The 16,961-nt window shown below is 37.4% G+C and overlaps 1 non-coding gene across 1 annotated transcript; it reads right to left on the bottom strand.

Moving 5' to 3' along the window:
* Positions 1-14,759: 14,759 nt before the first annotated feature.
* LOC115934513 (U2 spliceosomal RNA) lies at positions 14,760-14,957 on the bottom strand. Its single transcript, XR_004070297.3, has one exon. It is a non-coding gene; the product is annotated as a U2 spliceosomal RNA (small nuclear RNA).
* Between the last annotated feature and the right edge of the window lie 2,004 nt (positions 14,958-16,961).

Raw genomic sequence — 16,961 nt, 5'->3', positions numbered from 1 at the left:
TGGAAAGAAAAATGATAAAGTTAATAGTTGGGAGTGAATTGGTGGCTGTGATGTGATTGAATAATTAATTGAGTAGATTCATTCAAACAGGTGAAATGGACCAGGTGAATAGGTGAATACCTAGTCCAGTAGAAGAGTTTACAACAGGCTCTCCAAAAAGGTGGTTGCTGAAGTACCATGGTTCAGAGATCAATTTGTCCTTGAAATCTTTTCTCTTTAATTCAAGTAAAAATTTATTGTATTGTCATACACATTTTTCTGTTACATTTCAAATCTCTATGAATTATTTTCTGGAAACAATAGATTTGGAAATATTTGCAATTGTTTCACTTAGTGTTGACTGGGAGATTTTCTTTTTTCTTTTTTTTTCTTTTTTTTTTTTTTGGAAACAGAGTCTCGCTCTGTCACCCACGCTGGAGTGCAGTTATGCGATCTCGATTCACTGCAACCTCTGCCTCCTGGGTTCAAGCGATTCTCCTGCCTTAGCCTCCAGAGTCGCTGGAATTACAGATGCATGTCACCACCCCTGGCTAATTTTTCATATTTTCTGTGTAGTTGAGGTTTTGCCATGTTGGCCAGTCTTGTCTCAAGCTCTTGACTTCAAGTGATCTACCAGCCTCGGCCTTCCAAAGTGCTAGGATTACAGGCATGAGCCAATGTGCCAGGCCTTCACTACAAGATTTTATATCTATCCTTCATTTTTTTTTCATTTCTTCATTTAATCCTTCCCCTTTTCCTTCCTTTCTTTCTTATTTTTCAATCATTCTCCAAACATTTAATGAGCATTTATTAGGCACTAAGTAGTATACTTGTCACTGGTATTGCAACACTAAATTTATAGTTCTAGTAGAAGAAACAAGTGATAAAAAAGCAAAGAATTGGGAATTTTGGTAAGTAGTACTGTGAATAAGCAAACTGTCTGGCAGATGAGGTGGCAGAAGATAGCATTTAGATAAGGATGGTAGAGAAGCCTTCTCCAAAGAGATGATGCTTCAAGCTAGAACCATTTCCAAGGAATGGAAAGATCTTTTTACATGTAGCATGTGAAAGGCTAGGGATTAGAATCAGCTTGGTGGGCTCAAGGATTTGATTGGGACTTAGAGTGAGGCTGTCATAAGTGTGGCTGCAGAGATAGGTGGCTAAGTATATTAGGCCGTTTTCACACTGCTGACAAAGCCATACCTGAGACTGGGCAATTTACAAAAGAAAGAGGTTTCAAGGACTCAGTTCCACATGGCTGGGGAGGCCTCACAGTCATGGGAGAAGGTAAAAGGCATGTCTCACATGGCAGCAGACAAGAGGAGAGAATGAGAGCCAAGTGAAAGGGAAAACCCTTTAGCAAACCATCAGATCTTGTGAGATTTAGTCACTACCATGATAACAGTATGGGGGAACTGCCCCATGATTCAATTGTCTCCTACCAGGTTCCTCTCTCAACACATGGGAATTTTTGGAGCTACAATTCAAAATGAGATTTGGGAGGGGACACAGCAAAACCATATCATTCTGCCCCTGGCCCCTCCCAAATTTCATGTCCTCACATTTCAAAACCAATCGCCTTCCCAACAATCCCGCAAAGTCTTAACTCATTTCAGCATTACTCAAAAGTCCACAGCCCAAAGTCTCATTCAAGATAAGGCAAGTCCCTTCCACCTATGAGCCTGTAACCTGTAAACCAAAAGCAAGTCAGTTACTTCCCAGATGCAATGGAGATACAGGCATTGGGTAAAGACAGCCATTCCAAATGGGAGAAATTGGCCAAAGCAAAGTGGTTACAGGCCCCATGCAAGTCCAAAATCCAGCAGGGCAGTCAAATCTTGAAACTCCAAAATCATCTCCTTTGACTCCATGTCCAACATCCAGGTCACACTGATAAAAAAGGTGGTTTCCCATGGTGTTGCACAGCTCTGCCTCTGTGGCTTTGCAGGGTGTAGGGCCCCTCCAGGCTGCTTTCACAGGCCGGCATTGAATATCTTTGGCTTTCCCAGGTGCACAGTGCAAGCTGTCAGTGGATCTACCATTCTGGAGTCTGGAGGATGTTGACCTTCTTTTCAAATCTCCATTAGGCAGTGCCCCATTGGGGACTCTATGGGGGCACCCACCCCACATTTCCTATCCTCACTGCTGTAGCAAAGGTTGTTCATGAGCGTCCCACCCCTGCAGCAAACTTCGGCCTGGACATCCAGGCGTTTCCATACATCCTCTGAAATCTAGGCAGAGGTTACCAAACCTCAATTCTTGACATCTGTGCACCTGTAGGCTCAACACCACATGAAAGCTACCAGGGCTTGGGGCTTGCACCCTTCAAAGTCACAGCCTGAGCTGTACCTTGGCCCCTTTTAATAATGGCCTGAACAGCTTGGAGTAGGGCACCAAGTGCATGGACTGTACTCAGCAGAGGTATCCTGGACCTGGCCCAGAAAACCAATTTTTCCTGCTAGGCCTCCAGGCCATGATGGGAGGGGCTGCCACAAAGTTCTCTGACACGTCCTAGAGACATATTCTCCATCATCCTGGAGATTAACATTCAGGTCCTCTTTATTAATGCAAACTTCTGCAGCTGGCTTGAATTTCCTCTCAGAAAACGTAATTTTCTATTGCATTGTCAGGCTGCAAATTTTCTGAACTTTTATGCTCTGTTTCCCTTTTAAAACTTAATGCCTTTAACAACACACAAGTAACCTCTTGAATGTTTTGCTCCTTAGAAATTTCTTCTGCCAGATGCCCTAAATCATCTCTCTGAAGTTCAAAGTCCAGAAAATCTCTAGGGCAGGGGCAAAATGCCTCCAGTCTCTTTACTAAAACCTAGCAGGGGTCACCTTTACTCCAGTTCCCAACAAGTTCCTCATCTCCATCTGAGACCACTTTAGCCTAGATTGCATTGTCCATATCATTATCAGCATTTTGGTCAAAGCCATTCAACAAGTCTCTAGATCCAAACTTTCCCACATTTTCCTATCGTCTGAGCCCTCCAAACTGTTCTAACCTCTGCCTGTTACCCAGTTCCAAAGTTGCTTCCATATTTTCGGGTATCTTTTCAGCAGTGCCCCAGTCTACTGATACCAATTTACTACATTAGTCCATTTTCATGCTGCTAATAAAGACATACCCAATACTGGGCAATTTACAAAACAAAGAGGTTTAGTGGGCTTACAGTTCCACATGTCTGGGGAGGCCTCACAATCATGGTGGAAGATGAAAGGCATGTCTCACATGGAGGCAGACGAGAGAAGAGAATGAGAACCAAGTGAAAGGGGAAACCCCTTATTAAACCATCAGATCTTATGAGACCTAGTCATTACTAGGATAACAGTATGGGGAAAATTGCCCCCATGATTCAATTATCTCCCACCAGGTCCCTCCAACAACATGTACAAATGATGGGAGCTACAATTGAAGATGAGATTTGGGTGGGGACACAGCAACCATATCACTAAGATTATGCAGGGCTTTATTAAAAAGTACTAAAAAGTTTGGATCTTTCTTTGGAAAGATCTTTCTTTCTTTCTTTCCTTCCTTCCCTCCCTCCGTCCCTCCCTGCTTCCTTCCTTCCTTTCTATTTTTTTTTTTTTTTTTTGGAGCCTTGCTTTGTCGCCCAGGCTGGAGTGCAGTGGCACGATCTCAGCTCACTGCAGCCTCCACCCCCTGGGTTCAAGCGATTCTCCTGTCTCAGCCTCCTGAGTAGCTGTAATTACAGGCACGTGCCACCATGCCCGGCTAATTTTTGTATTTTTAGTAGAGACATGGTTTCATCATGTTGGTAAGGCTAGTCTCAAACTCCTGACCTTGTGATCTGCCCGCCTTGGCCTCTGAAAGTGCTGGGATTACAGGCATGAGCTACCGCACCCAGCTTTTATTGGCTATTTCTTTCAGGAATTCCCTAAAACACTGTTGTATACAGTCAATACCCAACATTGACATGAAGGCTTCCAGATTACAAAAATGTAACTGTTTTCTTAATTACCTATAATATTATGAAAGTTAAAGTTTTTTATATATACATAATACATACAAATGTACATATGTGTTTATATGTATATTTATTGTACTTTATAATTAATAAAATACACTACAGTAATTACATGGCTATAATTATTAGGAGCAAACTTTTTTATTTTACAAAGAAAGAAAAATTGCTCATCAAATTTAAATGTGATGAGTAAATGTTAACGCAGTACTTTGATTGTTTTTACACTATATAATAGTTATTACTACTTAGGAAATATTAGACTGTTCAGCTTTTAAAACCAATGCTTTAGAAAAAAGTGCTTGTGATACCATTATGTGACTGATCAACTGGCCTTTAAAAAAAAGAAATTATAACAACAGGCTATTTCTATTTTTTATATGGGGTAATGATAACTTCTCATTTTGTATAATTGTCAATTATATTAAGTGATTTGCTGAAAGATCATGATTGTCATAATCATTATCACCATCATTATCATCAAAAGTTCCAAAAAATAGTTTACAGTACTAGACTCTATTAAACATAAAAGAATTGAGGCTAAATGGAGTCTTTATGTTAAATAAATTTGGCTTTCTCTTCTATTTTAAGATCTGTGCCTGAGGTTTACATAAACATGCCTATTTTAAGAAATTGCATCTATTAATATAAGGTTGAGTGGCTTAGGTGAAAGGAAAAAGGCTCCAGGACTGTAGAAAAGTATCTTCAGCATCCTATTTGGATAAACTGCTTTTTATGATAGAAATAATACCTTCAAACTTTAAATAATACTTTGTATCTGAATGAAAGGCTGTGAGCTAATTTAATTTTAGATAGTCCAAATCACAAAAACTAAAGATTTAACCAGACCATTGTCATATAATTTTAGTTTCTGTAAAGTAACTCATAAAGAAACCATTTGACCACTACTTCCTGACTATCCTGCATTGGAATGGAGAGAAATAAACTCATCCTTTTTCTAATGAAATTGAGTCAAAAAAGTGTAATATAATTATACATATATCCAATAGTTATTTAGTATTCTATTGGGATGGTAGATACTTTGGCATTGACTGATTTTTCTTTAATCTAGTGACAAAGTTGAATTGAGAAACATGGTCCTTGAAACTCGCTTTCTGATTGCCTTTCTAACTATGACACTTTTCAAAGTTCTGTTAAGTGTTTTACCCAATCTAGAACAAATAAATCTGACTTTCTGATTAAAAGAATAACAGGCTGTGCACGGTGGCTCATGCCTGTAATCCCAACAGTTTGGGAGGCCAAAGCGGATGGATCACCTGAAGTCAGGAGTTTGAGACCAGCCTGGCCAATACGGTGAAACCCCATCTCTACTAAAAATACAAAAATTAGATGGGCGTGGTGGTGGGCATCTGTAATCCTAGCTACTCGGGAGGCTATGGCACAAGAATCTCTTGAACACGGGAGACGGAGGTTGCAGTGAGCTGAGATCGTGCCACTGCACTCCAGCCTGGGCGACAGAGTGAGACTGTCTCAAAAACAAACAAACAAACAAACAAAAAAGAATAACAATAACTGGAATAATATAAGTTTTGCTACTTAATAGTTGAGTTAATTGTCTAGAAAGCCCGAAGTCTATTTTTTTTTAAATTCAGGAATATCTAATGTAAAATATAAACTGATGACTTGTGAATTAATCAAATGAACTTTCTGTTTACTCATCAAGACAAAATGTAGAACACTTAAGGAATAACTTTTTGGTTTTTACCTACATGCTATTCTTTTCATTTGACTGTATCATGATTTATATATTCTCGGACCTTTATCAAGGAAGAAATATAGAGCAGATATGCTGCAATGCACACCTCCTGGTTGAACAAGTGTAATACCTTTTGCTCCCATCTGCCATTAGCAAATATCCACAGATCAATTTTTGAGTTACATTACTTCAGACAAGACTCTCTTTGAAATGGTGTATAAGCCATAAAATTATCCATAGAGAAATATTTATATCAAAATCCTTTCAAATATAAAGTTTATTATTATAATATTTTGTATTTAGCTAATATATTATTTACTACAATAATAATGCTGAATAACAAATAATCACAAAATCCCAATGACACACAACAAACATGCAGTCATCTACTGCAGGTCATGTAAGTGGCTGTGTAGCTCTTGCCTCACACACATGCCTTTGGGGGTCAGCTGAGTGACTGCTGATTTAGCATGATCTCAGCATAGACAGTTTGTAGCACTTGGATCAGCCAACTTTTTATCTCTGGAATGCAAGCCCAGGCTTGTTCTCAATTAATTGCAGAGTAGAAGAAATAAGAGGAAAAGCTCAATCACACAAGTGCTTTTCAAACCTGTGTTGTTGTCACATTTACTAACTTCCATTGGCCAAATCATATCAGATGGCTGGGCCTAGAATTCGAGTGGAGGACACTGGGTGTTAGATGCTATCATGTCCTATTTAGTTCCTCCTTTAGGAGTGAAGGACAAGTTATCCCAGTTGCTCTGAGTGCTGCTGGCAGGAAGCTCGCAAGTGTTAGCCTGGTTTAATAATTTCCTCAGCAGAAGAGAGCCACCTCGAAAAGATTATGCCTTCTTGGGGCAACTAGTGTTTAATGACTGGTTTACACAGGAGTATTAAAACCTGACACTTTAACCCCAAACAGGGAACAGTTCTGAAAAGTGATTCAATTTTCAGATCTCCCCGTAATGTTAGTTGAGAATTCCATGAAGACTCCATTGCTGCTCAACATCTCCTTCTGTCTGATTCTGCTTCCTTTCATCTCATTCCACAGGTGTTGAGCTGGAGAGCGTTTGTTAATTCACTTCCTGCTCTAATCTCCACCCCAACGTCAATTTCCCAGAGAATGTAACCTGCAACACACTGCAAAATCCCTCAAAGTTCATAGTGGCTCAAGAAAAAGGTAGTGAACTCCTTAACGCTATCAATCAAGCAGAATATTTTATCATAACAATTAAGCAGGGTGAGATTTGATCATCCTTAAAACAGTAACCACATAAAGATATTTTTCTTTTTCTTTCTTTCTTTTTCTTTTATTTTTTTTAGACAGGGTCTGAGTCTCTGTTGCCCCAGCTGTAGTGCAGTGGTGTGACCTCGGCTCACTGTTACCCCCACTTCCCGGGTTCATGCAATTCTCCCTGCCTTCGCCTCCGAGTAACTGGGATTACAGTTGCCCATCACCAAGCCTGGCGAATTTTTGTATTTTTCATAGGAACGGGTTTCACCATGTTGCCCAGGTTGGTCTCGAACTCCTGACCTCAAGTGATCGGCCTGCCTCGACCTCCCAAAGTGCTGGGTTTACATATTTGAGCCACCGCGCCTGGCCAGGATATTTTTCTTAATTCCAAAAAACGTGCTCTGACTTTCAAGGCCCTCTTCAGTTTGTACGTGGCACTTGTCCCAAAAATCATCGTCCAATTCTCCTTTAGCATTGACTAATATTCTAGTAAGCCAGCAGCATAACTAGCCTGTGCCCACATTTTCTTTATTTTTATTCTTGGTCACATTCCTGCCTCTGTTTGAATGCTATTGTTTCTATTGGGCTGCCTGTCAAGGTTTAACTCTTTATTCTAAGCTGATTTCAAATCTTACTACTTACTACTTGTTCTCTCTTGGGATTCATCACAGTTGGACAGCATATGATCCCTCCTAGCACATTATACCTCTCTTTGTGCACTTATCATAGCCTGCTTAATAACTTATATTCTTGCCTGACATCCTGCTGAGATTCCCAAGGGTAGGGATTCTGTCACAGTCACCTTTTTTATTACTTAGGTCTTCTAGCAAGGTGAATTAACATAGTTTCTTTTTTAAATATAAACAACTGAGTGATATATTAAAAGTCATCTATTACCCATTATATTCCATAAAGATTTCTCATATAGAAATATGTGTCAATAAACATCAGATTTTAAATAGTATTTTGACGGAGAATGTGCATATTTTTTTTTTTCCACAGGACAAACGTGTTTCAAATGCAAACAAGAAGAAAAGCTGTTGCAGCAATCTGGATACTCAAAGCGAACAGATGATGTACTCCAAGCTAAAGATCTCAATTTTGACCTCTTATTTATTGGACCATAGTATTATATACAAATTACACACATAACTTATATACATATATATGTGTGTATTTATATATATATATGCTGACACATACACTTGCATATACATATATGTCTGTGTATATATTGTGTGTGTGTGTATATATATATGTGTGTGTGTGTGTATGTATATGTGTGTGTGTGTGTCTGTATTATTTTTAGGGTACCCAGCAATTTTTTTTTAAAACCAGTATTTTAAGACATGCAGACACAGAAATGACTGTCGTAAAGAGAGATGGTTTCCCTCACAGGTTCCTAGAGACAGGAGACACTCCATACCACATAGGGACACATAGAAAAGCACCAGGATCATTCAAGTAGCAGAGTAAATGAGGGAAAACAGGTGCAAGAGCCTTTATTTTAGTTTCTCTGAGAAGAAATGGGTTAGGCAAGGTAAGCAAGCCTAGAATTGGCTGGTTTGAATAATTTTCATGGGCACTGAGCATCCCTAGTTGTCTAATACCTGGTCCTAGAAAGATTAGGGAAGGAAGATAGCAGCCCAGAGTGTAAGAGCCCAGTAAAAGTGGTAGTTGGGGCCATGCACTGTGGATTGGTTGGTTTGCATATGAAAAACACACTCGCAGAGTCCCCAAGATATTAAAGTATCAAAAATACAGAATAAAGAGACAAAGTTAACATATACATATATGTGTGTTTTGTAATTTTTTTTCACGTTCTTTTTTTTTCCGGACCACATGGGACATTTTTACGGTTATATTATGTTATGTATAATCTGTTCTCAATAAGTACTTTCATTATGTATTATTTATTCAAACTCACTCAAAGTGAATCTCAAGATGCTATTTATACAACCTATCCTCCTCTTGGAAAATATACTTTTTAAATCAAGAAGCTGTTCTTCTCATTGTTACCCTTTGGCTGATCTTCTTGACTTATTTTATAATCAATTACAGCACACAAGCTTAACTTACTTAAAAAGATCATAGTTATATAACAGTTCTTTCTTTTCCTACCAATTTCTCTCAAAACACACATCCTTTATCCTCTTAACACAAGAGCAAGCAAACTTATTTTCCTTATTTGAAACTCCAAAGCAGATTTTATCATTTCAGCTGCTCACCTGTTTTCAATTCAAGAGTTTCACCATATAAACAAGTTACTACTTAGCCAGCTCTTTTTATTCAAATGCAATATTAACATTGTACTCTACAAACTATAAATCCTGACTCAGAAAATATAGGGACCATCAATAGTGGATTGATATATTCTAATTTCCAAAAGAAGAACACTAACATTAAAGAAGTCATGTGCCCTGCAAAACTTTTCTTTAAAAATTAAGGATAAATAATGATATCCCAATATAAAAGAGGAACTTTGTCACTAGCAAGCCATCCCTACAAGAAATACTAAATAAATACATTTCCTGAGGATAAAATGTTGAAATAACAAGAAACTGATCAGTAACTTGAATCTATATGAAGAAATGAAGAGCACCAGTAAGGATAACTACACAGATAAACATACAAGACAACATAATAGATGTTTTGGGTACAACTTATTTATCCTACTTGATTTAAGAGACAATTGAATAAAGCAGCAAATATTAGTTTGTGTTCTTGGGCATGTGCTATGGCTTGGATATGGTTTATTTGTCCAGACCAAAAGTCATGATGAAAATTTGATTCCCAACATGGTGGTGCTGGCAGGTGGGGCCTACAGGAAGGTATTTGAGTCATAGGTATGTATCCCTTAGGAATGGCTATGTGCTGTTCTCCAGGTAGTGAGTGACTTCTTGCTCTCATGAGACTGCAGTTGTTCTCACGGGAATGGATTAGTTCCTGAGAGAGTGGATTGTTATAAATCCTGAGGACACCCCTCAGGTTTTCCCTCTTTGCATGTTTTCACTTCCCCTTTGACCTTCCCAGCCATGTTTTTTTGCAACATGAAAGCCCTGGCCAGAAGCCCTTGAACTTCTCGACCTGTAGAACTGTGAGCTAAATAAACTTTTTTTCCTTATAATTTATCCAGTCTCAGATTTTTTTTCTAGCAACACAAAATAGACTTAAGAGAGAATGGAAAGTATAAAGGTGTAATTTGTAGGACTATATCAGCAAAAAGGAGGAGAGAGAAAATAATGTTATATGTAAGGGCAAATTTCTTGAATACTATTGAAATTAATTTGCTATTAATCCAAACTAGATCATTATAAATTCAGCCGCAAATTATAATCCTGGGAGAAACTACTAGAAACTGTCAATTATGTGTGTGTGTGTGTGTGTGTGTGTATGAATAAATGTAATTGGCAATGGAATTAAAATGGCACACTAGAGAATATCTATAACAAAAGTGGGCAGTTAGGGAGAACAGACAGAAAAAAACAGCTTATTACATACAGAAAACAAATAGCAAAAGGCGTGATGGTCAGAGGTACAAAATCATACTGATTAATATCAAGTGTTTAATAGATTGGTTTAAAGATCAGGTAACTTAAAGAGGCAGTTGAAAAACTGATAACAAGAAGATCTGAAAAAAACATAGGTGGATAGACCGCTTCAAGTATCTATAGACTATGAAGATATTTTTGTCCCATTTCAGTTCTTCATAAAAATCAACATATGCCAAGGAAGATTTTAATTATCATATTGACTAGAATAAAAAAACGAAAACTCTACAGTAAAAACACAAATAAACCAATTTGAAAAATGGTCAAAGGAATAAATAGTCATTTCTCCAAAGAAGATATGCAGATGACCAATAAGCACATAAAAATATGTTCAATAGCATTAGTAACTAGAGAAATGTAAATCATACCACAAAAGATTCAACTTCACAAACCATTTGGTGAATATAATAAAAAAACAGACATGAATAAGTGTTGGCAAAGATGCTGAGAAATTGGGATACTCATACATTGATGGTGGGAATGTACAATGGTACAGTCAATTTAGAAAACATTTTGACAATTTCTGAAAAACTTAATCATTGACCCAGTTGCAATATGACCCAGTAATTATGGTATGAGATTTATATTCCAGTGAACTAAATGAATATTATACACACAATAACTTATACACAAATGTTCATTACATTATTCATAAAATCTAAAAACTGGGAAAAATCAAATGTCCATCAACTAATGAATAGCTAAGCAAAATGAGGTATCTATATAATTAAATATCACTGAGCCATGAAAATGAATATGATACTGATACATGCTACAATATCAATGAACCTTGAAACTATTATGCTAAATAAAAACATCTAGAGACAAAGTTAATATATTGCATGATGCAGTTTATATGAAGTGTTCAGATAAGCAAATCCCTAAAGATAGAATGTTAATATTCGCTCCCAGCATCCAGTGGGACATAAGGAAGATGAAGGATTGGGGAGCGAGTGCTAACTGGGATAGGGTTTTTTGGGGGAAGGGGATGAAAAAGCTTTGAAATTAGTGGTAATATCTGGACAACTTTGTGAACACACTAAAGACCATTGAATTGTACACATTAAAATGGTGACAAGTGACATATGTATATTTTCTCAATTAAAATATTGAAACATAAGGTTTTGTTTATCATCCTAAAGTCAGATTTGCCTACAAAACACCCCCTTTATATTTATGTAACAGCCAATTAATTCATCTTGGGTTAAAGATTGTACATAAGAACTCCATATCACATTTCCTTGCTAGAATTACAGAATTCTACCCAGAGAACAAGATTATATAATAAGTGTACTTATATTCATATATCTGATTTCTGCTTTATTTACAAGTGAATGTACTTTTAAGGTAGTGTATTAACAAAGTTATAATTACACAGTTTTTCATTTTTGACTGATTTGAAGAGTGTCCAAAGCAGTTTATTAAGAAAAAATCTGGTGTTCATTTAATGAATGCATAAAATTTATAAAGAAAATACTATTCTAAAGCTTATAATTAAAATATTCCTCCATGCTGATAATATTTCCCAGCTCAGTCACTATTGAATTATTTCTTCAGGTATCTTCTATCATATTTTTGAAATTTTTCTACCATTTCTTGATTTCATAAATTAAAATTATTGAACCATTTTCAATGATGTATAATGATATTTTAGGTTTCATTTCTTTATGCCCAGGCTCACACATACCTTCTTTCCCCCCACATGCTCAAATGTGATTATACTTCACGTATTGTTAAGTTTATATCATTTTTATATAATTATGATTATGTTCTTATTGTTCACAGAAGCCACATACTCTTGTATGATTTCATTTCCATCTTTTCTTAATAGTTTTCAGACCTAATGACTGCCTTGCTTTCCTTTGCCTACTTTTTTTTTTTTTTTCTCTGAGACAAAGTCTTGCTCTTGTCACCAGGCTGGAGTGCAGCGGCGCCATCTCAGCTCACTGCAACCCTCGCCTCCCGGGTTTGAGTGATTCTCCTCCCTCAGCCTCTCAGTAGCTGGGATTACAGGCATGTGCCACCATGCCTGGCCTTGCCTAAGTTTCTCAGTACCCATTTTTTCCTAAATTTTTCAACAGAATTCTCAATCTCTTCTCAATGTTAAGTGCATCGTGGAATCTATCATTCAATATTTGATCACGTGGCTATTCCTCTATGAGTCCTCTGTCCTTTGGCTCCTATACATACGGCTAGAAAACTGCCAGCTGCAGAGCTGGCATCCTCACTCACACTTTCCTTTAACATCATTCTGGAAAATTATTTAGTCTTTATCTTGTATTTAGTCCTTTTTTTGCTTTGTTAATTTATTTCTTTTTTAAAGTGAAATGTGTTCTGCGTTAGCTTTCTGAGAAAGGACACGTGGAAATTAAATATTTCGCGCCTCTGAGAGTGTTTGCAATCTTTCTTATTTATGTTTGTTAATTTATTAGACTATGAATTCGTCAGGACTTCTTAACACAGTGTCACAAACTGAGTAGCTTGAACAGCAGAAATTGATTGCCACACAGTTTTGGAGCTAGAAGTCCAAGATCATTGTGTCTGGGGGGCTGGCTGGTTCCACTTGAGGTGTCTTAGAGGCTGTAAGGAAGAAACTCCTTCATGCCTCTCGCCTAGCTTCCAGTGGTATGCTGATCTTCTTTGGTATTTCTTGGCTTATAGTATCATCTCTTAGCTCTCTGCCTTAATCTCTTTATGGTGTTCTCTCTATATGTGTGTCTATGTCCAAGTCTCCCTTTTTTATAAGTGCATGATATTGGAGTAGAGGCCCATCCTATTTCACTATGTTCTCACCTAACTAATTTAGTGGCCAAGACTCTTGAGTCCCTGGAGGTTCACTGAAAGACACTGACATGAAGCAGATTGATTAATATGAGAAAAGACATACAAATTTAAATAACATTATATATATAGTAGCCTTAAAAATAAAGACCTGAAGATGCAGAGGAAATTGTCCATTTTTATGCTGTGTTCAACAAAGTTTGGAGAGCCATGTAGAAATATGATTAGATAAAAAGGATATTATCTAATGTTAATAGATAGTCTAATTGATTAATAGATTTAGTGGGGAAACCCAGTAAAACCTGTCTGTCTAGATTTTTCTTGACCTGTCTGAGCATGCATTTCTTTTTTCTGGGTATGGGGCAGGACCTCTCTCGTAGTCAAACCAGGTAGGTCAGATAATTTCTTTATGGCCAGTTTTTACACAGACTACTTATAGGTTTTATGACTGGCTTTTGGGAAAAGAGGTTCTGGTTTCTCTGACCCACCTTGGAGAGAGAGATTATAGTTTCTGTGGCTACTCTTGGGGTAGAATGGAAATGAGAGACAGGAGGACAAGGGAAGGTTACAGAAAAAAACTTACTTCTGTGGCTGTTGCTGATGCCTTCTTTTTTGGGGTATTGTTTTCTGATCTCCAGTGCTAATTATGTGCACATTGACCTTATTTCCAAAAAAGATTATGTCATGAGGCATTGGGAGTTAGGACTAAGGACTTCAACATACACATTTTGGGGAAGATTCATTTCAACCCATAAAATGGACTATACAGTTTTTGTTTATAAATTATTTTACTTCAGGTAATTAAAGTCACTTTTGCATCATACACTATATTTTAGCATTGTTGAATGTTTTAATGCTACTTGGGTCCTGGAAACTTGTATATGTGTAACATATTTCCCTCACCTTTTCTTTTTTTTGTTTTGTTTTTTTGATTTTTCTTTAATTCCTTAGGTATTCTGAAATTTTTGAATGGTATGCTCACTTCATTATGTGTTACTGAAGTCTCTAAATCAGCCCATTCAATTGGCATATCACTTGTGGTTCAAGAAGGGAAAGAGAACCTGTATGAAAGAGATATGTGTGTATGCACATGCATATTTATATGCTTACATGTACATATAAAGAGATTTCTATGATTCAAGGGCCTGGATAAGCTAAGTTCAGAATCCGTAGGAAAGATGAGCTCATCTACTGAAGGAATTACTTCTCTCTCTTGCTAATTCAATCAGGCCCACCCAGATAACCAAAAATACTGTAATCTTTCTTACTTAATGTCAACAATTAGGGGTTTTACTTGCATCTCCGAAATACTGTCATAGCATATCTAAATTAGAGTTTTATTGAATAGTTTAGACTGACTGTGCCCAAGTCAATCTGAATATCAAACATACCATCAAAATCAATAAATAAATTTATCTTCATTTTCAGGAATTTTCTAGAAATATTTACACTGTACTTTTCTCCCCAATCTTTCTTTTCTTTTCTTTTCTTTTTTTTTCTTTTCTTTTCTTTTCTTTTTTTTTTTTTGGAAGTACTGCAATATCAAGTCAATGTGTGGAGGCATGGAGCAGGTGGAGCAACTTTCTAGTCCATCTCCTAGTTCCAAAAGTCCATTTAATATGTTGTCTCAGATAAGGGATATATCACATATTAAACTGACAAGAACAGATACTGCAGTTGCACTTAGCCAAAAGACCAAGAAGTGATCCTCAACATTTCTTTATTTTATTTCTTCTCTTTTGGAAACATTATGAGACACCTGTTGAATACTTGGCTTGATCTCTCCTTTAAAAATTTTTTGTTTTCCTATTTCTTGTATTTTGTTATATTTTCTATTATATTACATAAATTTAATCTTTTAGTAATTGAAGAAACATTCTATTTTATTTATAATTCACCATATTTTAATTACTTGATTTCTAAATTCTGTTTTCATATATGTCCACTTGTGGATCTTTGTGTGCAAAAGGTTATCTAATTACTCTGAGGACATGATGGTTAACACTGAGTGTCAACTTGATTGGATTGGAGGATGCAAAGTATTGTTCCTGGGTGTATCTGTTAGGGCGTTGCCAAAGGAGTTTAACATTTGAGTCAGTGGACTGGGAAAGGCAGACTCACTTTTAATCTGGGTGGGCACAATCTAATCAGCTGCCATTGTGGCCAGAATAAAAAGCAGGGTGAAGTATGTGAAAAGATGAGCCTGGCTTAGCCTCCCAGCCTACATCTTTCTCCCATGCTGGATGCTTCCTGCCCTTGTACATCAGACTCCAAGTTCTTCAGCTTTGGGACTTGGACAGGTTTCTTTGCTCCTCAGCTTGCAGACATCTGATTGTGGGACCTTGTGATTATGTGTGTTAATACTCCTTAATAAACTCACCTTTATATATACCTCTATCTTATTAGTTCTGTCTCTCTAGAGAACCCTGACTAATACAGATTTTGGTACCAGGAGTGGTGCTAGAGGAAAACAATGTTAAGGATAAAGTCCTTTCATTGGTTTTGAGTTTTCTGGAGTTGGCTGCTTAATATGATTAGACCCCAAAATGCTAAGAAATCTACTTGTAATAGTATGGAGAGTACTGATTGTCCTTGGTGTGAAGTGTTTAGAGAGAGTTATGCAAAATAAATGCATTTGACACTCTTGATTCACCACTCATGAGAAGCAAGGAGTTTTGTGACTCTGTACATAATACTTTTGATAATATGCAGAGAACCAAGGACCATAATGAAGCTGGTTGGTTGCTCCTAAGTTCGCTGGACAAAGTGATGAAAGAAAATTATGAACTCAGGGATTCTAACTCCCTGCTTCAGAAGCAGAAATAGAGCCTGAAATCTTCTAATCTGATCTAATCTACTAAGATTTCCCTGAGTGACAGTCTTATCTCCTATAGAGAAAGAGCTGAAATTGTGGAAAAACAGACACAAGCTCTTATCATGAGGGTGGCTGACTTGCAACAAAAGGTGCATGCACAGCCTCACCAGGTGTCTGCTGTTAAAGTGAGGGCATTGATTGGAAAAGAATCGGACCCTGCAACTTGGAATGGGAATGTGTGAGAGGACCCTGATGAATCTGGAGACACTCAGCTTGTAATCTCTGATGAACCTTTTTTTTGCCAGAAGAAACAGCTTCCACATCCCCAATAGTGGCAACATCCCCTCCCAGACCTACACTGTCATCAGCCTCTCCACCTTTGTCTGAGGAGATAGACTCTGTGCTGCCTCAGGCAACAGTGATGGCTTCCCCTGAGGCAGTTGCCAGGCAAGACAATGTTGATTCTCCTCAAGGCCCATCCCAACAACCCTGCTTGCTTCTAGAACTATAACTAAAGTCCCAGCAAGACCCTAGAGATGAGGTTCAGAGTTTGACCCACAAGGAGGTGTGCTACACTCCAAAAGAACTGCTTGAGTTTTCTAATTTATATAAGCAGAAATCTGGAAAACAGGCATGAGAAAGGATATTAAGGGTGTGGGATAATAGTTGAAGGAACATAGAATTGTATGAAGCTGAATTTATTGATTTGGGGCCACCAAACATGGATACTCCATTTAATGTTTCAGATCGGGAAGTTAAAAAAGGTTCTAATAGTGTATTTGGTTGGTTAGCTTAAATATTAATTAAAAGATGGCCCACTGTAAGCAAGCTGGAAATGCCAGATCTCCCTTGGTTTAATGTAGAAGAAGAAACCCAAAGGCTTAGGGAGATTGGGG

The sequence above is a fragment of the Gorilla gorilla genome, chromosome 3 (genome assembly GCF_029281585.2).
Source record: "Gorilla gorilla gorilla isolate KB3781 chromosome 3, NHGRI_mGorGor1-v2.1_pri, whole genome shotgun sequence".
NCBI classification, from domain to species: domain Eukaryota; kingdom Metazoa; phylum Chordata; class Mammalia; order Primates; family Hominidae; genus Gorilla; species Gorilla gorilla.
This window is presented reverse-complemented; position numbering and strand designations above follow the sequence as displayed.